This window comes from Carassius auratus, chromosome 29 (genome assembly GCF_003368295.1).
Source record: "Carassius auratus strain Wakin chromosome 29, ASM336829v1, whole genome shotgun sequence".
NCBI classification, from domain to species: Eukaryota; Metazoa; Chordata; class Actinopteri; order Cypriniformes; family Cyprinidae; genus Carassius; species Carassius auratus.
The window spans coordinates 14,700,675-14,723,776 of NC_039271.1; the positions used below are offsets into that span (position 1 = coordinate 14,700,675).

At 40.5% G+C, this 23,102-nt stretch overlaps 1 pseudogene; it reads right to left on the reverse strand.

The window, feature by feature from the left end:
• LOC113048186 (transcription factor SOX-5-like) overlaps window positions 1-23,102 on the reverse strand; it is a 78,456-nt pseudogene that overhangs the window by 19,243 nt on the left and 36,111 nt on the right.

The window sequence follows — 23,102 nt, forward strand, 5'->3', positions numbered from 1 at the left end:
CAGTCTCACACAGATGTGACTCTGTACATTTGGCGATTGCAGGTGTGTGTTGAGACATATATTCCAAATAGAATTTCTCTGTACAGTTAAAAGGACAGAAAGTGCATAGAGAAGAGGGGTAAGGAATTGCAAGCCAGATTTGTGAGTGGGCTAACCACTAAACAGTGGTTTGAGGAATGACCAAAGCAAATTTTTGGGGCCTCTCATCGTATTGGGAGGTCTGAAGATGAGAGATGCAGACGCGCCAATTGTCCCAGAGGAAATCCAGCATGCTTCTGTCTGAGACATCTGTATTTAGGTTAGCCTTGGTAAATAATTTTTTTTTGTGACAATACCGTAATCTCTATATCTGTGAGTGTGTGTTGCAAGGAAGATTTGAGGATGCAATGAGAGAACAGTGGCACTGGATGATGTTGTTGTTGCTTCTTATTTCCCCCAGTTGTTTTTCTGGTGAAATCCAATTGTGGCTGACAAAGCTGTTCAATCAAGGATTTTTTTTTTATCTTAAAATGAAGGAACATATGGATACAAGCTTTGAGGCAGATAAAATCAGACAGGACAAGATTCTCGCAGTAATCCAGTCATACAGAGCACAGCGGGGGTGAGGGCACAGATTGTAAGGGTTGAAAAAAAAAACAACTAGAAAAAAATATCCAGTTTTATTACCTGTTATCCAGAGGGCACCTGGGAATACCACCTGTTTCGAAGCGAGTGCGTATGTGTGAGAGCCATTTATACCTCTTACATATGTTTAATCTGTGATACAGATGTGCAGGTGCGTATCTTTGCATGTGTGTACGTATGTGCAATGCCCCTTTAAAATTTACTCTAATGTGCATCTATTTTGGCTAATACTGGGAGGATTAGTTTTGGGGTCTAAGCCAGGCTCTTTAATGCCTGAGGGAGGTAACAGAGAGGAAGGGCTGGCCCTAGACCCAGTGAGGCTGCATTAGGGTTTGACTCTATTCAGACAGCCCATAATATCTTTTTGTGTTTGCTCTCTGTTCAGTGTCCCTCTGTGCTCTGTCCTCCTTAACAACAGTTTCTATGGTACCCTTCGCTCCACAGTGAACAATATCAGCACCCCAGAGCCAGCAGTAAGGCATTCTCTCTCTGGGCTCTGGCCCCTCACAAAGGCCCATTTCTATGACAACTTGCAGTTGGCATGAGGAAAATAGTTGAGGAGAACAGTGGGCATTGTTGTTCTCTATCGGGATCACAAAACAAAAAAGGGGGGAAAACGAGGGAAGAAAAAGATTTTGTTTGAAATGTTGGGGAAAATGCACTGAGACGCCACAGCAAATGGAAACACAGGACCATGCAGAAACAAGCAAAACTGCAAGATGGACCTTACCTGCAGTTGAAGAGGGCCGAGGCCAGGTGTTGCCGCAGGGATTAGCTGTAAAGGGTAAGGGTCATCTGCAGAAGAGATCATTATAGGTATGTCAGAATCTTTATATATTTTTTTACACATCACCATTTCCTTTTCATCTCCCCAGATTCTACCCAGGGTCCGGGCCCCATCCCCCTCTCCTTCAATGGAGCAACAGATTCACTGCTTTTTTTCTTCTGTCGGTAAAGACTTCCATTGTGAAGCCCCCCCCCCCAACTCCATTCTAATGAAAGGCTGATTGTGTGGCTGCAGCTCTAATACCCTGAGCACAATAGCAGTTGAGGGCTAAGGCATGATAAGGGGAGGACGGTAATTAACGAGGTAACATCAGCGCCCAGTCTCCTCAGGCCACGCACAAGAGCCTCTGCACTAGAGAGATGAATCAGAACATGAGGAGTGAATAGCGAGAGTTATTAGCGTCCACCTGCAGATATGGTCTTTATAATTACACGACCGTGAGGTAAAGGTCAGTCCAGTTCGTCCAGAGGAGGCAGGGGGGTTATCAGCATTACGTTGAAAAGGGCTGTGACATGATAAACCATGAGTGTGCTCTCAATTCTGTGCTGCAGTTTTTGGAAGTTCATAGTGTAATGAACAATGGAATAATGCTGGTTTAAAAGGGAGGAGAGGTTGGAAGAGGCGCTCTGAGAAAAAAGGGGAGAAGATGCATCTGCTCAATGTCTAAAATATATCAGATACATGTGGCAGCATAATTCTGTAATTCTTGAAGAATCAATGATTTTTGGAGTGTGTGTCTGGTCATGTTTTGAAGCAAGTATAAATGTGCCCTTCACCTATGATATACCACCCTTCTGTTCATGCAGTTTGGCAGCTGGTGGAAAGAATAAATATGGCATCTGATGGGAGTAATTTAAAATGACTTGCATCTTGCCTACTAGATTTAATTACTACATTTCTGCTTTAATCCAACTGAAATGTATCTTTTACACCGCATGTGAATGCACTTGTTGATTGGGCAGCACTTTTGGATGCAACCCTGGGCTGTACAGTATATGTACAAGGGGTTTGTTGAGAAAGTCATAGCTTGTCTCAGTAAGCTATAAACCAGACACTCCTATCAGTGTCCAAACATTTTTCCCATACACTGCTTCCCCTTCACCCAAAATACTCATCCGCTAGGTTAGAGATTGCCCTGGACCCGGTTCAAGGATGTATTCTGGGGAGATTGCATTTTGTCTTTTTTTTCCTCATCTTTTTTTCAATCCCTAAACAAACACAAATATTCCAACAATTTTATGTCTCTCCCGGGTACAGCTGTAACAAAAGAGCAAAACTAAGGAAAGCAAATATGTTGCTGTTGGCTAGAAGGCAGCATCCTCAGACTGACTGGAAGAGCTCCGTGGCCTGGCTCCGTGGAGCAATGGGTGGGAACCAACATCCCCTTAGCCTAGACCCTGCGACCGGAGGGATTTCATCCCCCTTTTTTCTGCTCTGGTTATAAGGGGTTCAAACGATGGCTTCCTCCCTCATGAAGAGGCTCTGTATTAGTAACTAAATGACATGCGTAATTGAAATTTTGGGCAGGGTCTGATGGTGCTGCTGGCTGTAATTGAAATAGAGGGTGTATGGTTGGGAGATGGGGGGCATTTGGGAGGAGGAAGAGGGAGGGGGGACTTGTTTGGGAAACTGTGAAGCGCAGGGGGCGGAGCTGGAGATGTGGACCGGTCCGTCTCACATGGGAGATGTACATTTATGAGTGTGTATGAGTGTGCAAACTATGTGATGTGTGTGTGCACGCGTACAGTTGGAGAGGAGTTGGAGGCGTGTGCGAGGCGTATTGGACGTGTGTTCTGGCGGCCGCCCGTGTTAATATGAAGAAACCTGGGGCAGGTCACTCTACCCCCCTGTGAGAGCGCGAGCATTCTGCTGCTGCGCTGCTGGCACTTGCCGCCTCGTTTCTCGCGGTAAACAACACATTGCTTCACAGTTGGACTGCTACGGCCAAAAACACAAACCCCAGAGGAAGTTTTCTTTTTTTTTTTTCTGTTCCTACTTTTGAACAAGAAATACAGAGACAAAAAAAGCAAGTGAGTTTGTCTAGTCCGAGAGTCTGTCATGTATGGGAGATGACAGGCATCAGTGGTGTTGGCTGATCTTAAGAGCACACCAGACAGGAGGGAGATGCTGCCCAACATTGGGTAGAAGACTCCACTTTCAGCAATCTGGTTTGAAATCTCTAGTGTGAACAATAAACTGGACTGAAGTCTTTTATTTTACAATCTATCACTGAAATGCTGCTTTAATACTCACTGCAGCCTGGTTTGTAGTTGAACCCTGGAGGCAGCAGAAATCCTTGTTGTGCAGCAGCGGCTGCCAGAGTTCTCTGATCTGGAGGGAACACCGGTATCATCAGTGGAGGCAACTGACCCTGGACCTGCTGAAGAGATAGGAAGAATACAATGAACATGTTGGTCACAAACAAAGAGTCTAGCCAAAACAGATAAACTATTAAGAAATATGATCAACCAAAGTCCTTCAGATCACACAGTTTGATCATTGACCATTCTGATGCCATATTAGACAGGAATTGGTTGCATGTGTTTCATATTTTCTTCAATTAAACAATTTATGAATGCAGATAGACTTGTGGTTGGTTGCTATACATGTCAGTTAGACTTCCTGTCTAAATGGATGTTTTATGGCTAGAATAAATTGCAAGGCAGACCACACTTTGTCTGGTTACACTATGGCCCTTACAAGCCAGTTCACTTCTAGGGCGAGTTTAAACGGGTGGCTATTGGGATAGTTGGTCCCCTTGATTATTGTAATTTGAAGGAGCTTCTTCATACTGGCAACAGCTGGCCTCCATTTCTGCAGAGGACCATGCTCGGCAACTCGCCACACCACTTCACAAGGTTTCCAGGATTATAAAATGCAGGAAGGAGAGCGAAAAAAAAAACACAAGCCAGAGACTTTGGCAAAGGGAGAGTCTTGAGACACACAGGCTCAAAGAAGTAGAGGACAGATGGTTCTACTGACAAGAAAAACACAAAAGCGACAATACTGTAGATATGAAAATGACATGCTCTGAGAGAAGTGGAGGTGCTTTATCACAACAGTTGCATGTTAAGATAAACAGAGGCTGAGGGTTTTTGAATTACAACCAGAGCAATCATTCCCTCATTTTGGTTAACCACAAACAGCAGGCCTCCTGTTCCCAGATCAGAAGGCAGTGTTGTGTTATTGTTGCATTTTGACAGGACCCCCCATGGGCTGGTGCGACTCTAACTTCCAGTTCTAATTGAACATATGCTTCTCTGGTTCTGCCTATGTCTCTTCACTGCGAGCTATGGCTCTGTGGTCACAATAGCGTGTGCTAGTCAATGCGCACACGTGTTTATGTTCTCCGATGGTTTTAAGCAAAGAGTGTTTTTGTGGCAAATTACAAGCACATACTCTTCTCTTGAATGCATAGACATGTAAGCAAGTGTGTGTGGGTGCATATGGAATTAGAGTCTCGTAGATCTTCTAAAGCATTCAAACACATCGTCATGCTGTTCTCTATTCAATCAACGTAGCAAATAGCATTACCCACGCAGAGTAGGTAAAGCTGATATTGACATTTTCAGGCCAGTTAATGTAGTTTGATGCATCCAGTTGACATGTATCATGAATTACAGAACAATAGGACTAAACTTCACAGATGCTTTCAAAGGAGATTTAAATTAAAGGCCTTGGATGGTTAACATCACCTGCATACCATCTCTCACACTGGCTGGAACAAGGAACGAGTGTTGTGTTTAAAAGTAGTGGGCCTAAACAATGACGACTTAAGAAGAATACGCTTGGACTGAACAATGTACCTCAACTGTAGGGATTGGATGGGTTGCTGTTGAATTAGTAATAGTTTAGGGTAGGGGTGTGCCGGTTTCAGAATTGGTGATGACGGTTATGACGTGAGTCAAATGTGACGGTTCATAACATAACCGTCGGGGGTGGGGGGGTGGGGGGGTAGTGTGTTTCATTTTGTTTCATATTGTCTCGCCCCCATGCTGGTGGATCTGCCGTAGAGTCAATTGGTTGATCTTGGAGATAGCGGGTTAACTCCGTTTCAGCGCACGCTCTGATCGGTAAAGAGGCGGAGATTTCAGACCTCCGTTTATTAAGGAGATCTGTCACAAAATTCATCATCCGCACCAAAGTTTTTTGAGCAAATTTCAAAGCCGCACCCGCCCGCCATCCGCTGATTGTTTTGCGGTCTATGCTCTGCTGATGCGAGCCGCAAAAAAAAAAAAAAAAAGCCATTGTCTGTTCTAGAAAGGATGCAGCAAAGATATTTAATGCTAGAGTATGAGGCATAGGCATACGCTGAGTTTCATTTACAATGAGATGCGCTCTAGTTCACAGTGCAGTGAACGCAAGTGAACGCGGCGCGCTGGTGCTTCCATGTCACGGTTATCATTGTCTGCTATATTTGCTTTTTATTTATTAAAATACATGCAATTGGTTGATGAAACATCTATCAAAATTAAGATAAAATTTGTTCAAAACGAAATTCATTTTTAAGAAAGGTTTTCTACAAAGCAAAATTTAATGAAGTTGTAAATGTCATGTCTGACGATTTACAAAACTTCATTAAGTGGTAAAAACCATGTCTCCCGATATATTGCGCATCTGATGATCCTATCTAAAAAATGTTTGTAAAAAATATTTTAGTGACACGGTTTTGGTGGTTATAGAGTTCTAATGACGGTGTTCAACTATAACTGCCGGTCTCACGGTTATATACTAACCGTCACACCCCTAGTTTAGGGAAACACTGTGTTGCACCTAAACAATAATAGAAGGCTTGTCATGAAATAAATGAAAACAGTGGAATATTCCAAGCTTATGACAAAAGTGTCAACTCCAGCTGCAAGCTCTATTAATCAGTCAACAGCTGGCTGTGGAATTCCATACTGGCTCTTTGAACTCTCTGGTCGGAAGAATGGCTTACTTGAAAAGCTTTTTAAAACTTTTAGAAAGCAGAAGCACCTCTCCATGTGTCTGAATAGGTTTTACAACTGACAAATGTCACATGAGACAAAAATGGCCTCTGTGACTGGTCCTATAGACCAGGGGCCTGTACCATGAAGCTGGATTAGGTGGCTAGCCAGCTATGTTTCAGCTTAGTTTCCGCCAACCCTGGGTTTTAGGTACTATGAAAGTAGCTCGGCTTTAATCGGTGTTCGTTGCCATGGTATCTTACACTGCAGGGCTAACCTGCTCCGGGGCAGGTTATGTTCTGGATTCAAGATCTCAGACTGAAGGTGAACCAATCAGATGTGAGAGAAGTGACACATGTCTGACACAAAGAAACTCCAGTTTATCTTGCATCAAGCATCATGGTACCAACAAAGCCGGATTGGAGAGGTTTGGTTTTGTCAACTCAAAACTCCTGTAACCCTGAATTTGTTCAGCTACAATCATGGTACAGGCCCCAGGTCCACAATCAAAGAAAATATATATAAAACATACATAACTGTTTATCTATTTGTACATAAACATAGAAAGAAATACAGCTGGAATCTTAAAAAAAAAAGAGCCTAATCAGCCTTAAGAAAAACTGTTGGCAAAAGGAGGAAAAAAAAACCTGTCAAGGATAACGAGAGTAGCTAACTTTTCAGCTTTCATAGCTGATATGATAAGAGAGAGAGATTGAGAGTGAAAGAGCAAGAAAGAAAAGGAAAAGGAAAAAGTGGAAAGTTGGCACGGAACTGAGTCAGAGCCTCTCGCCAGGCAGCACAGCTTGAACCTAAAGCTTTTTGAACATAATGAAGATGTGCAGATAATTAACATATGCAGTGTGAACAGGTTTGCTGGCACGGAGGAGAGAAAAACTCTAAGGTAGAGCTATTATTAGGGAGTAATTTGCTCTAAGAAGTAAATGAGTGAAACAATAGCTGCCAGCATTGACAATATGGCTCACATCTGAGAACGCGCACAAGAACGGTGGTTAAGAACGAGTCCCACCGCTAAAATCTGTTTCCAGCCATATGCTCCAGCAATTAAAGGCGGGCCTCAGCGACCTCGCGTTGAAGAAGGGACACATAGCCATATAACTAATAATTAATTTGCGCCTGGATAGCAACGTTAACACACACTGTACTTGCAGACTGCCTCACAATATTAGCCCAGTGGACGTGGGCATAGGCCATTAACTTTTACAGAGTGCCTGCGATGATTGCCAGTCTGGTGCAGGCGTCAGTCCGAAAGGACTGTCCCTGGTGGATATGATAAAAATCTGCTTTTGCATACATGGATCTACTTCCTTCGCTTCAAGCGTCTCAGAATACTATATTCCTGGTTAAAAAAGGAAGCTATCAATGTTGTTTTATGTTCATGAGAGTTTTTACTTCATAACAACTGTGAGATTGATGTAACGTTATGGTGTGTTGTCAGGGCCTTAATATAGCAGCATTGGGTCTGGAACCATTTTTCCCATTCATTTGTTCCATTGGGATTTCAACCAAACTCTGAAATGAATTTCAAAATTATACATTTTAGTTTGCAAGTATTTTAAAAAAAAGTAAATAATTAAAAGTAAAAACGCTATTACAATATTAACATTTTGGGTTTTACCAATTTATTTTAGGTAGAAAGTAGTTTTTGCAATTATGCATGTTAGAATTTTTGCTTGATTAATTCACAATGATTTACAGGAGTTGCTGTCACAGTTCTCCACAGTAACAATGATTTATCTTCTTGTTGGATTCAAGACAGAGCTTACTTAGCTCACTCAGGATTATGTATAGTGTAGAATCTGAAAAAAAAAAAAAACCCAGACTTGTGGCTACACAGTATTGTATCATTAACTTATATAGGCTCTTACAGTAGGTTTTTTTTTAAAAGTCAAATATTCTAGTCAAAAAAATCAGTTGAACCCTTAACGAAGTTTAGACCAATAAAGAGGTGCATTGAGGTCACATGACTAATGCTTGATCTCTTTTCCATGCCTGATAGCAGCTTCCAGACAAATGTGGCATTTTCAAACCCCACCAAAACAACAACCTTGCTATTTCCAATTGCAAATGCATGTCCATTTTCTCACTCATGCCCTTCTTTTTTTTTTCTTCAAATATGCCTCTCATTTATTTCAGTGAACAGTCCTTTTCCGTGATCCAAGGGCACCTTTGGCTGATTAGTGGCTAATGAAATTGAGTGGCGAGCCTGTGTCTGCACAGCCAGCCTTATATTAGGCCCCCATTAGGTGTGAGTGCAGGAGGTGCGTCAGCCGCCCGCTGTAGGTGGGCATAACGCAGCGCCCATCTGCTCCTCTGCCTGTGTGTCCTTCCTCAAATAGCTCCCATTAGCTGCCAACCACCGGGCTGAGAGAAGCCTTCCCCACACACTCAGACACACGAAGACATGCATACACGGGCACACACCAGGCGGTTATATGCTGCTCAGGGCCAGTCAAGGCACAGTTGTTCTGCTCTTGGAGAGGAAATAGAGGTGGTATGGACATGTATAACACTTTGTATCTGTTAATTTCTTTCCTTTTGGCTTCCTTGTTGAACGTGTAGCACTTTGGAGAATTTTCTGTGCATGCCTTCTTTTAAGGTTGAATATCCCTCATCATCCTCTCTCTCGCTCAATGTTTTGTTGATCCTGTGGCCCAGATCTTTACTTACAAATAAGAGTTGAATGAGCAGCATGTTAGACATTTCTGTCTGCCACACTATTCTCCTTGTCACTTTTCCTTGCGGTTTTCTTTTCACTAAACATTAACACAGTTAACATGCTTTTCTTCATTGAAATGAAGTCCAATCATCTGGTGTAAAGCTTACACTAGGGCTGCTCGATTATGGAAAAACTCTAAATCACGATTATTTAACAAAATTATGAAGAGGCTATATGAGTGGTTTATTTAAAGATACTTATCAAATATGTATTTCCTGTAAATAAGGTTTTAAATAAGGGGACTAAGCCCTTTTTGGTCCGTTTTCTCTATTTTTACATTTCGGCTTATAAACCATATGTAATGAGGATGGACCACCATGTATTTGGTATCAATGGATTCAGAAGACCCTAAGCTACCATAAGCATGCATGCAATATGTCTATAAAGGAAGTATGAGTGAAAAATTGTACAATAAACTAGAGAATTTCAAAGACGAAAATGAGATTTTTGTCATTTATTACTGAAAATCCTACCTCACACAACAATAGTTAAAAGTTTTTGACCCAAAAATATATTTTTCAAACTCTTTGCTTGACAGAAATGGGTTAATGTTCAATCAAATGTGTAATGAACAATTAAATAATTAACTTTATTTACAAACAGTCCTAGGCAATTTTTTTTTTTATTTTTGGGACTAATCCCTTTTTGGTCTGTTTTCTCTATTTTTAAATTTGGGCTTATAAATCATATGTAAAGGAGATGGAACACCCTGTGTTTGGTATCTATGGATTCAGAAGACCCTAAGCTACCATAAGCATGCATGCAATATGTCTATAAAGGAAGTATGAGTGTAAAATTGTACAATAAACTAGAGAATTTCAAAGACGAAAATGAGATTTTTGTCATTTATTACTGAAAATCCTACCTCACACAACAATAGTTAAAAGTTTTTGACCCAAAAATATATTTTTCAAACTCTTTGCTTGACAGAAATGGGTTAATGTTCAATCAAATGTGTAAAGAACAATTAAATAATTAAGTTTATTTACAAACAGTCCAGGCATTTTTTTTTTATTTTTGGGACTAATCCCTTTTTGGTCTGTTTTCTCTATTTTTAAATTTGGGCTTATAAATCATATGTAAAGGAGATGGAACACCCTGTGTTTGGTATCTATGGATTCAGAAGACCCTAAGCTACCATAAGCATGCATGCAATATGTTTATATAAAGGAAGTATGAGTGAAAAATTTTACAATAAACTAGAGAATTTCAAAAACGAAAATGAGATTTTCGTCATTTATTACTGAAAAACACACAATATAGAACAGTTTTTGAACAAAGAAAATATATTTTTTCAAACTCTTTGCTTGACAGAAATTTGTTATTGTTTAATCAAATGTGTAAAGAACAATTAAATAATTGACTTTTTTTAAAAACAGTCCTAGGCATGCCAGTGAGCAAAGAAAGGCTTCTCCAGGACTTTCCAGTAATTGTTCCAGAGCTTGTTCTGCCGTAAATCTTTTACTGCTTGCCATTTTGATAAAACAATTCTGTAATAATGCTGTATCTCTCTCGAATGTATCTCTTTGTGCTCGCTAACACTCCGATCGCTTTCTGCTTTCTCCACGTGATGCTGATTCTCCGATCGCTCGAATTTAGCTCTTTGTGCTAGCTAATACTCCGATCGCTCTCTGTAACACTCCGATCGCTTTCTGCTTTCTCCACCCTGATGCTGATTCTCTGAACGCTTATTGATTACATGTCTTTTACTATAGTCCAGCCAGCTTTTACAATGCTACAGCAGAGCTACAGATTCCTCTGAATGGCTAGAAGACATAACCTTCCTCTGATTGGGTTAGAAAAAGTCTCCTCCCAGCGGCAATTTTTCCATTGGCTGTTGCGTGTTGAATCTGCCTAACAATCGTTTTCATTGGCCTGTTTACGCAGTGGTATTGCGCAATAAGGGAAGTGTTTAATATACAAACTGGACACCACTGTTTTCAGCGGAATCTGAGGAAGACGGCAAAAAAACCCCGCATCTCTCTAGCATTAATAGTTTTTGAGATAACTACACATTTGTAAAAGTATGCCATTTTGGGCGGTACCGCCCAATCCGTCCCCAGAGGGTTAAACTGTCCGTTATAAAAAAGCAAAGGACAAATACAGTAGAATAAAAATTTTTTGAGAAAACTGATTTTATGTCTATTTTATGCAAGTCTCAACAGTTTACAGCCTACTACAGAAATGAATAATCAAATGTTAAATAAAACCGCATAGTCTTTACTGTAAGAATTAAGCTTTTGTTTCTTAATAAAGCTACAAAAGTCCTTCACTCAAGAGCAGTGTGTGATTTTTGTTGTTAGAATAATAAACACACAGTAGCAGCAGAAAAATAGCCCACTGTCACTTTAAGAGCTGCACGGAAACAATTTACGTTTACGCACGTATTTTCATTCTCTACTCTTTAAGTTCATTTATTACATGACCGACGAAGGTATACATGAATAATCACTAAATGCCACATTTTGACACCTTTTAGCGTGTATTTGACCTTTTAGGCATGTACCTTGAGCTAAAAGATGATTTTACATGTACATGTTCTGTACGTCTCTAAGCGCATATCTTTTCCTGAGGAGCAGCGCAAGTTCTCTGTCACACTTTTAAAAATAAACAAAATAAGCTTCCATAAATCAAGCACGTCCCATTTTGCAAATGTCATGTAACATGACTTTACTGATTTGCACGTGTAATTGTGCTTTTATGGTTTTACTTATTTGCATGTGTAACTGGGCTTTTATGGAGGAACGAAAGTGCAGCACTGCAAAAGGGGGTGGAATGGGGCATAATAATCATTTTATCTTGATTATTGTATTTTCATAATCATTGGAGGCCGAAATCAAAACCGTTTTTCGATTAATTGCACAGCCCTAGCTATGCTAAAATGTCATTGTATAGCTGGAGTCGACAATGCTGCAGTATAGGTAACTTTTGTAAAAATATATTTTTTACATATTTGTAAAACCTGTCATTATGTCCTGACAGTAGAATATGAGACAGATAATCTGTGAAAAAATCAAGCTCCTCTGGCTCCTCCCAGTGGTCCTATTGCCATTTGCAGAAATTTATCCGCTCCCGGTAAGAAACAACCAATCAGAGCTCCGGTCCGTAACTTTGTTTGTGTTCAAAATGTAGAAAAATGTATATAAAAAGCGAGTACACCATGAATCCATTTTCCAAACCGTGTTTTTAGCTTGTCCTGAATCACTAGGGTGCACCTATAATAAGTGTTTATATTCGGACTATTTTAGATTGCTTCGGGGGTACCGCGGCGGAGTAACCCAGTACCTTTGTGATTCTTCATAGACATAAACAGAGAGAAGTAGTTCCGGCTACGATGTTCTTCCGCAAGACGCAAGCAGTTCTGTTTATTAACCGCTAGAGCATCAAAAGTTACTTACCGCAGCTTTAAGAGACTCCACAAAGATAAAGATTTAAAATGCAATGTTGTTACTTCAATAAAAAAATAAAAAAAAACATACAGAATCAACTTTAAGCAAGTAATTTGTAAGTTGATTGCATACGGAAATTACATACTTCATATTGAGAAACTCTTAAAATGCCGCCTGAAATATTCTCAATAATATAAAGTGAGTGCTCATATCAATTGGGAACATGTGTTGGGAGACTCCCCAACTGTCATCCGCATTGCTGCACAAAGCCCAGTTCACACAACCAGTGCGACCACTTCATGCAGGAAAAACACCAATTACATTAATTTAGGTGTAATGAGACAAATTAAACAATTACACAGCCAATTGTGTTATCCGCTCCTGTGCACAGGACTTGGTCTAACTCTGATGTGCTAGTGTTCCTGTAGTCGTTTGTTTCTCTTCAACCTTTAAACTCTCATTCCGTGGGAAAATGGATTTACAATCTCAAGGAGGACGCTCAGCAAATGATTCTGATTAAATTAGGAAGCGATCATGTTGTGTTTGACATGTACAGTATAAGCTACAGCTTTGGAAGCTCATTAGGTTAGTTTTCTGAAAAATATGTTGACACTAATATGTTTTATAACCAGCCATCAGATTCTGTTGCCACCATGTCTGAAGACTTAAACTAGTTAGTTAACTAAAACATGTGACAACAGTGCTAGTTTCTTTAGCCACGGCTAATGCCATTGTGCTAAATGGCCGACATTCTACATCAAATCAGCCAGCCTAAACAGCTTCTCATGGGAGGTCTAGCTACTCATCTTAACTGCCACTTTGACAGGGGAGGAGCCTCACCTCGGACCCTGTGCTGGGTAGCGGAAATTTTCCAACACCAGCGCGACGCCCTGCAGAGCCGAAAGTAGGCTGCTAATGAGAGAAAAGCGAACAGACAGCGGGAAAGTGTTACAGTACAGCTGAGCTCAGGAGGAGGTTGTACAAGTGGGCAGCTCTCAGTCACAGCGTCCACAGGTCTTTTCTCAACATTACGCCTCTTGTTAAGCATGGAAATGCATTATATGTATCCTGCATTTCATTCCTCATGCTTCTGTATTTGTGCCTCAAGCTTCTCAGCAGGTGTTTTCTTTCATCCAAGAGCCTGTGTTCCTGGTTGGATAACCGTCAGGGGTCCTGCGAGGGACTAGTGAGGGGTCCTGCGTGGAGTCACAGCTTTAATAAGAATGAAAGCGTGTGCATGCATGTTACCCCCAAGAGCCTAAAGAAGTGGCCCCACACTGAGAGGGATATATGTGTTAACTTTGTGCGTCTTTCAGGAGAGAAGTAACTCTTCAAGGAGCTCAGGTTCTACAGGCCCTTCACTTTAGTCAATGTAAAACAGCATTGACAATCCATTTGACTTCTTTAATGTGACTCATGTCTGAGTAAAACAGACTGATTTGGATAAGGGTTGGATTGCGATTGGACTGCAAAAAAGTGATGCTAAAAAGGTTACGTCAGCAAAAAAGAAATGTTCCTTCTATTGGAAGTTGAATCTGGCTTTTGACCTCAGTAACATTTTATATTAAACTAAACATACTTTAAAAGTTCAGGACTGCTATATTTGTCTCTGACGCAAGTGTTTACTCAGACAATGTTAGTGGCCTGTGTGTTAGACACAAGTCAAATGTGTGTTTTTAAGGAGGTGAATTAGGGCTAATATATGATTGGCCCATAACAAGGGTCTCCTCCTCTTCCACCCCCTCCTCCTCCTCTGTGTTGACTGTGAGAAACTATTGTTCCACTCGGCTGAATGGAGAAGTGCTTGTTTGGGAAGAGGTTGCAAAGTCATGGGAAAAAGAAGCTTTGTTTCTGTGAGCGACGAGCGGGGCTAAAGAAACCCAAGCGGACGTGTTTTGGGGACTGACGCACACACAGCTGCTACTGACACACAGACATGAGCTGATGCATATTTTGAAATAGACACAGATAAGTCTCACATACACATTCAGGCTAAGCTGTGTAGTATGAACAAGTACACACAAGCAAACACAGCTGCAACACACACACACACACACAGTCAGGCACTAAAAGAGAATGGCAGGGGTCCAGTGGACGGGAGTGATCTCTCTCCCTCTGTGTGAATAGTCTCAGTGTAATGTGGCTTCCTGGCCAAAACTGCCAGAGTTCCTCTCAAGGCTAAGTCTCATTTTATCAACCAAATTAGACTCATCTCATCTCCTCCTGCACACAAAGCCTTTATTCGATTCACACCTGCTTATACAAAGCAGGACAGTGTCTCTCTGCCCAATGTATAAGTCAGCTGGTACAAACCCTTCAAAGTATCTGTGTTTAGTTTTCTGAAAGCTACCTTACCAACCATAAGGGCATTACCTACACATTTATTTCAAAGATTTATTTAAATTTTAGGTTGCATGAGTGCTTTGTCTAAATACAAACTCTTTTTAAAAACTTACTGAGCTTCCAGTCTACTGCCAATATAGGCAGCAACTTTTCTTAGGCAGCATATTAACCAAAATGGAATCTCATAAGTGATTTGAAATGTAATTTGTGCTCATAAGCAGCTACTTTGTAGACCACACAAAAACGAGTAGCTGACATCTAATACTTTTGGGAAGTCCTACATTGTCACAAGCTATGCTCCATGTAAAGCTATTTTGAACAGTTAGCAAATTCTTTTAGAATTACAATAAAGGTAGCTTAAGACCTATAATGTGAAACAATACTGACTTTTAAATATTTTATGAATTTATATAAACTTAACCTAAAATCTTTGTTCAAGATCCTTTTGATGTAAACATTCACATCCATGCCCAACAACTTGCACAAATTGGGGTGGGGTGGGGGGGGGTGGTGTATGCTATTGTTGATTTAACTTTATTATATCAGATTTGTGATTGTGAATAAATGTGATTATATTTTAATCAAAGTTTCTTAAATCTGTCAGTTATCTTGGATGAATATTTTTCTACTGAGGTTGTTATAAAACATTACGGATTGCCTTCAAATTAGAGGGACAGTAGTTCATCAAAGTTGCTTTGCCATTGTTTGTGTAGCTACATTCTGATTGTTACAAAAGGACTATGGGAATGGATTCTGGATATCGGTGCTGATGCTCATTTATGATTGTTTGGGGGGGTTGATTGTTGATTTGTGGACTAAAATGTTTGATTGTCATGAAACCCCTTCAAATTATGGTCATGGTGACAAGTCACTTGAACTGTGACATCTCACAAACATACCTTTTCAAAACCATAAACGCAAGTGGAAACATGTATACAAGTGGACATGCACATCTATATGAAGACTCACCTGGATCTGTTGCTGCAGGACGTTGATTTTGTGTTGTTGCTGCAGAAGTTGCTGCTGTTGTCTTGCAATCTGTGGACAAAACACGTCAAACTGTCACATAGGTCAAACTCTTTTCCAACAAGAGAGGACATTACTTGTGCGGATGGGGGTCACATGCTTGTAAGTGATGGTAAACAGTGTGTTTGAAGCTCTTCGGTGTGCTTTTGTATTTCAAACATATTTACCAAGGAGTGGCACTCAGTCCTGGAGCATTGTGTGTACAGGGGTGTGTTACTGTATGTGTTAATACAGATCGGTTTTTCTTTTGTAAAACTGAGCTCCCCAGAAGCAACTATACACACAACAAAGCTAAAGCACACTTTTCTTTATGCAAACCTTGAGTCTCCTGCCTGCATGCTGGAGGGGACCTGAATGTTACACACACACACACACACACACGCACACTTATAGGGGGATGGAGAGAACAGAAGGTTTCTTTTTGAATGTGGTTCAAAATGGAAAACGTTAGTGTTACACACACACTGATAACACTGTTCTGTGTTCTGCACTATTTAAATGTTGAGCACAAAAACTGTATCCTAATCAGACATGATAGGAAGGAATGGGTCACAACGGTTGATTAATTTACTGGTCATCCAAAAGCAAACTATATTATTATTGTAACTGGCTAGTTTATCTTTTGTTAATTTGGCTATGTTTGAATATTTTAGCAGTGGTGCTCTAATAAACATCATGTCTGTTTGTCTTTAAAAGTATCCCCTTTAAAGTAACATCAGCCATAAAAACAGCCTGTTTATAAACAAAAACTTATGTAAATGTCCCCTTAAGAAACGAGTACAAACAGGGTCAAGAGAATCCAGAACCAGCCTAATATACAGGAGTTCCTTAACCCAATGAGTAGTCAATTTTGAAAATATGTCAGCTTCTTTTGAGGTAGCTTTCAAATAGATCATTTTCCGTTCTTTCTACAGGGTGTCTACAGACATTTTAAGACCTTTTTTACTACCACCTTAAGTCACTTGTTCATTCCACCGATTCGTCAAAAAGCTAAATCATCCAGTAACAAAAACGCCTAGTGTTTATTGTAGGATGTGCAATACTTCTGTTCTGATTTTTGTTTTGGAACCATCTTCATTGTTGAAATGGAAAAAAACAGTCAATATTGTGTCTGAAATGTATGTACTTGACTACTTGTTTGTTGACCTAAAATCAATGCAACATTTGCAACGATGAAAATATTAATTAAAATAGCCCCCTTGTTATGTTATGCTATTTAAATAAATCATGTTATAAATAAAGCAAACATTTAGAATTTTTACCTCTATTTTTCCATGAAAGTCTTGCACAGAGAGCCAGAAACACACTATCCATTATCAATTGCTGTTTAAGTGGAATGTGATCACTAGTTATTTTTTTCTAGTTAATCAGGATATTTGTCCTGGCGGGCAAGTAAAATCCTTGTGCCATTTTTCAGTAAACTTGCATTAACCCATTTAAAGAAGCTAGGAGGCTGGTCCAATACCTAGTTCGACCAGTATTTTGCTATTGCAATTCTCTCTGATGATGCAGTAACCACAGCGGGGGAAACAATCTTCAGTCCGTCCAATGATTGTAAACAGTCACTGGGTCAGTCCAACTAAATATTTTCGTAGTAATGTGACCAAAAAATATTAAAGACCCACTGAATTTCAATTTTGACCAATGACATTTCATAGTGTGTAACATCAAGCTTGTCACTTTACTGCATTGTCCCTGGTTAGAACTTACAGTAGACAACCAGGCCGGGGTACATAGTGTAAAATAAGAGTTTCTTTAATTTCTATATTTGTGTGTAAACCTAATTTATGAATAAACTTCATAACATTTTGTCAGCCTATCCTGCCCTCCAGATATTGTTATTGGCTTTAACCATCGGAAAAACCACTAGTTAATATCATATGTAAAATAACTGATGGAATGTGGAAAACTAAAGTAAAACATAGCACTTGCATGGCAAAACATGGTGGATAAGGGCTAACCTGGTCCTGCTGCTGTTTCGCTAACTCCATTTGTTGGCGCTGTTTTTCGATCTGCGAAGCAGCCAGTTTTTTCTGCTCCTCATGGGCGGCCAGTAGCTGCTCTCTGAGACTGCTGAGTTGTGTGATCATCCCCATCAGCTGGCGCTCTTTCTCCACCAGGCTGTCCTGGGTGCCTGCAGGGGTTAAAGGGCACAAGCCAAAGGGTCAAAGAACTAGTCGAGGAAGCCTTGTACGCAGATGTGCTTCTCCTGAGATGTCCTATCGCCCTGGTGTTTACCTTGCCGTCACTACACATTTAGCATGAGCTGACCTCCAACCTCAGCTAAAGCTGAGAATGCTCCGACATATGAGCAGGCCCAGAGCAGATGGCAGGAGGGGAAGACTAAATCACTCGACAGGATGTCGTTGCACTGCGGTATTACCCCAGACTACCACCAATCAAACAATATGTGTGTGTTTCTGTGTGCTAACCCCCTAAAGCATTCAAATGTCCAAATGAGCACGTCTGTTAATGAGTTCATGTGTGTGAAATTATGTGTCTTAGGTCATATATCTGTTAAAATACACACACAGACACAAGTCTGCACGGCCCCACAATCCCCCATTGTTCTCAGTCTACCTTCTGAGGGGCCACATTCCTCACCAGGGAAAAACAGATGATGAAGAAAGCAAGAGAAAGAAGGGAGTCATAGCAGCTGACCTGACCCTTTGCCCTGGCAAGAAGGTGAGAGTAGGCTCCATTTGTAACCCCTTCACAAACACACAGACTCAACAATGCACAATAAAGGCAACTGTCACAGGCGGCCAGTTGAAAAAATAAACCTGCAGCCCCACTTAACAGCTCCCAGCTTTCACGAGAGGGTGTGCATCTGAGCTGGCCCAGGACAAGGGAGGGCCTTGTGTGAAAAGTTACGAGTCTTCCTGAGTAAAGATGGATCAAAGCAATATTTTTTCACACTTTCTTGCCAAGACCCTGTTGCATAATAATGCATTGTATGACATTGTTTTTCCAACAAAAAAGTGTGCATGAATTCATAGCATTCATGGAGATAAAGTATCATTTCCAGCTATTATTTCCAACAAAAACCTTGTGTGTAGTATATGGGTTTACCAACTAGTCATTCAGACTACCTACCAACTAGTTTATTCTAGAACCATTTATAGCTTTGTAGTACTTTCCAAACACAGTCAGTCAGATTCACTCATTAAAATGTGAATGGACCTCTGACACAATATACTCTAGATGCCCTAAGACTAGAGTTGACAGAAAGTGTTTATACACACACATAAGAAAACACACCAGCCTCATCAATCACAACAGAAGGCTTTTTACCTTGCCTACTGAAAGTTCAGCTTTGGATCAATAAGTGGTTTCCTCTCTCTCTAAACATCCTAAGGCTGCCTTTACTGCCTTGCCTCATGTCACAAACCACAGTAATTAACCAATTTGTAACAATGTAATACCTGTCAAGCAGCGCTCACTGCTAATTAATGACTGGGCTTAAAAGATAAATCCCTAAAGCAGCACAGTGCTGTGTTACATGTAGGAGTTTAGCCTAAGGCTCTTATTGTCCATTACCACTTTTCTTTCCATCATTTCTTCTCTCTTTCTCTCTCATTCAGTCTCTTTTGCTCTGTAATCATCTAGTATGTGGTTAACACAGGCTGGCTGTTCTTTACTGTACAATATATTTAGTCGACTTCATAAAGTAAAATTATATTACATCTGTTCTATAAAATGCATACATATGGTTCTGAATTTCAAGAACTGTTTACAGAAAGGTATGGTTCTTCTATGGTATTACAGCGAAAAACGCCCTTTAAGTTTAAAGATCAACTATCAACCTTGGTTTAATTTCAGGGAAAATATCTGCTAGTAGCAAAATAACTTGAAATGAATTTGCTAGAAGCAACTTAAGCAGTTTTGCCAACTTCCACCATTTTGCTAAGTTCAACAAGACCCTCTAGCCACAAATCCATTCCCAAAGATGTGTCAGCAAAGCTAAACGTGAACATACAAAATGATTCACAGACTGGGGCTGTTCCTCGTTGGCTAAAAACATGTGACTTTTTGTTTGCTAACAATTTAAAACATCCTACTCGTTTGTATATACTTCTGTGCATTTCTGATCTTAAAGGGTATGCACACCGATAGACCATTGGTGGTCGTGGCAGGGATGCTCTCTTGCTGAAATGTCAACAAAGTGGGGTTACCACACCGACGGCTTGATCAATGGCTATTCTTTTTTCTGCTCCAGGAGCGAGAACATGCTTCGTTTGATTAAATATTTCTGAGCCGCTTAATGAAGTACATTCACTCTTGAGTTAGCCTTGCGAACACGCCGCTAGTGCGAGGAAGGTGTATGGAAGCTATTTAAAGTGATAGTGGAGTGTGTTCCCGCTACGGCTGAGTGACCTAACAGGATGTATCATTAACCGTGCTAACATGAGCGAGGCTGTTGCTTAGCAAGTCATCCTGGCAGATCATTAACCGGGGCTGGCGAAGTGGCTAGCGCTAGGTGGATTAGCATACCTGAGCTCTTGGAATGCTTTAAGATGTCTAAGGTGACATTTAATACGAACAATTATAACTCTGATTATAGGTTCAATTCTAAATTAAAACCACAAAAAGCAGCTCTTATGACCCAATCGTCGATGGAAATAGCGAATACTTCGGTTTCATACCACTAAAAAGAGACACAACTGATATATCAACCGTCAACCCTGCATACGATCTGACTTCACATGAAAACACAAAGTCTTTAGTTTTACCTTTGATCTCTCCAAAGTTGCCAGAACCCATGGCCAATAGCTTGTCCTTCCAGTCCTTAGACAACAGCCTCTCAATACTGGGGGCCTCTGGAGGGGAGACAGAGAGAGAGAGAGAGAGAGAGAGGGAAAGAGAGAGAATTACCACAGGCAGGCAACATCACAATATAGCTCATTTAAAGTCCATTTGCTGTAATAAAGGCCCGTCTCTCTAATGGCACCAACAGTAGGCCAGTAGGAAGAGAGGATGGAGAGAGAGAGAAAGACAGAGAGAGAGAGAGTTGAGCGGCTTCCTCACCTGCTGTTAGCCAATCATTAGCCCTATGCTCCAGCTAACACAAAGAGGCTCTTAATGCACTGGGTACAATGGACACATTATCGAGGCTGTGCGCTTTGTTTTTCTAATACACCCCGCGGACCCGCTAACCCCTCCACCCCACACGCTAATTACTAACCTGCCAAGGACGGACATCTCAAACAAGAGAGAGAGAGGAAAATTACAAGAACTCTCAACACCCCCTCTGTATTCCTCTCTAACACACACACACCAGCATCACCATCACAACAATTAACTGCGATATGAAACAAAACCTGAGGAAGAGAGAAACGCAAGGTGTGTATGTGTGGTAAATGACAGCAGCCAGTATTTTAGCAGATTGAGAAACTACACAAACAAAAGCAAGTTCATGGGTTCAATTCTATATTATTTTATATGATAAATTGTTTTGAAAACATCTTTAAAACATATTTATACTTTACTATAATGTACTTTTTTGTTATTCTACATCCTGTAGCTTAAATAGTAAAGTATGACGCTTACAACAGCAAGATCATGGGTTCCGTTCTGTATCTTTATATGACAAATTTTGTGTTGAAAAATTTTTTTCTCTCATTTAATTTATCTATTCAGACTCATTTAAATCTTAATTACTTAACCCTTACAAATATGGAAATTCACATCTTCAAAAGCATTAGCAAAAGCTTCAAATAGATATGAACTCTACATTCAATTTACTTTTCTTTTCCACTTCATCATCCTTCTTTTTTTTGTTTGTGCATCCTGTAGCTCAAATAGTAAAGCATGATGCTTGCAATTTGAAGGTCAAAGGTTTAATACCATATGACTTTATATAATAAACAGTGTCTTGAAAAATTCTCTTTTAAATCTTAACCACTAAAGCCTTCAGAATATGAAAATTAACATCTCCAAAAGCACACTTCAACAATAATCCACCAAAGTAAAAACACCAGGTGGCACCATTACCAATTCAGCTGGAGTTAAAACACGGAGCACTAACCTGTGTCTTTGTGAATGGAAAGACTGTACAGGCCCCAGGTGGGCGGCACACACTTACACTCAAAGTCTTGCCAAATAGAAAGCGACTTGCCAAATATTTAATGTCTGATTAATGGTCCAACTTCCTCAGAGGCATGTCTGCAATTTAAAGTTTAGCGCATTCTTGTCTCTTGAGTATTTCTGAATATCCTTTGTATTTCTGGTCTCGCCCTCTGGACTTCAAAGTTTGACAGTTTCAGGCCTGTAAAAGACACAATCTTTGGTTTATGGACACACTACCTTAAAATTCAGCCAATCACATTCACTGCTGCTGTTTCTACTGACAGCTGTCTCATTGTCACTACAACAATTGTTATTAGCCCTGGGCTCTCTCTCTCTTTCCTCTATTCTGGCATCTGTGCGTAACAATGAGAGAGGCTTTTAAGACCGAGAGCTTTGACAAGGAAATGTTTCAACAAATGCCCACTCAGTCTAGCCCCACTGCTTGCTCTCTCTCTTTCTCAGTATCTCACTCTCTCTCTCTCTCTCTCTCTCTCTCTCGCCACAGCACTGTAATAGTTATTATTTTTATTTATTAACATGACTGCTATTGTCCATGCTGACAGCTCTTTCACTTTAACTATTAATAAAAATAGAAAGCCCTCTTTTATGTGACAGCCCGCAGCGGGGATCTGTGCAATCTAGAGCTGAAACAACGAATCGATTTAATCGATTAAAATCGATTATTAAAATAGTTGTCAACTAATTTAGTAATCGATTCGTCGCTAAATAAATTTTATTTGCCATAAGCGGCTCATTTCGTGCATATTTCAAATCTGCGGTGACCAAAGTGTGGCAGTAATGAGCCACCGGAGGTTTTACTCAGCCAGTACAGCAGGTGAAGTAGCGAATAGCCAATAGCTGGCCTCGTTTTATGTCACGTGCTTCCCGAACAGCGTCTCTGCAGCATTCAGCGGGAAGTGGGAGTACTTTACTTTGAGCCTTCAAAATGAAGAGTAACCTGTAAACTCTGCACTACTGAACTGTTTAAGGGGCCGTTCACATATCGTGTCTTTTGCGTGCTCAAGTTCGTTATTTCCTATGTAGGCGCGCAGTATGCACTCTCATAATGGAAGCGACGCGGTCGCGACACGCACGCGGTGCGATGCTTCTGTTTTTTCAGGCGCGTCCACACCGCGTCCATTTATCCTTTGCTGAAATTTCTGGGTCTTCATGGAGAGGGCACGTCATGGAGAGAGCAC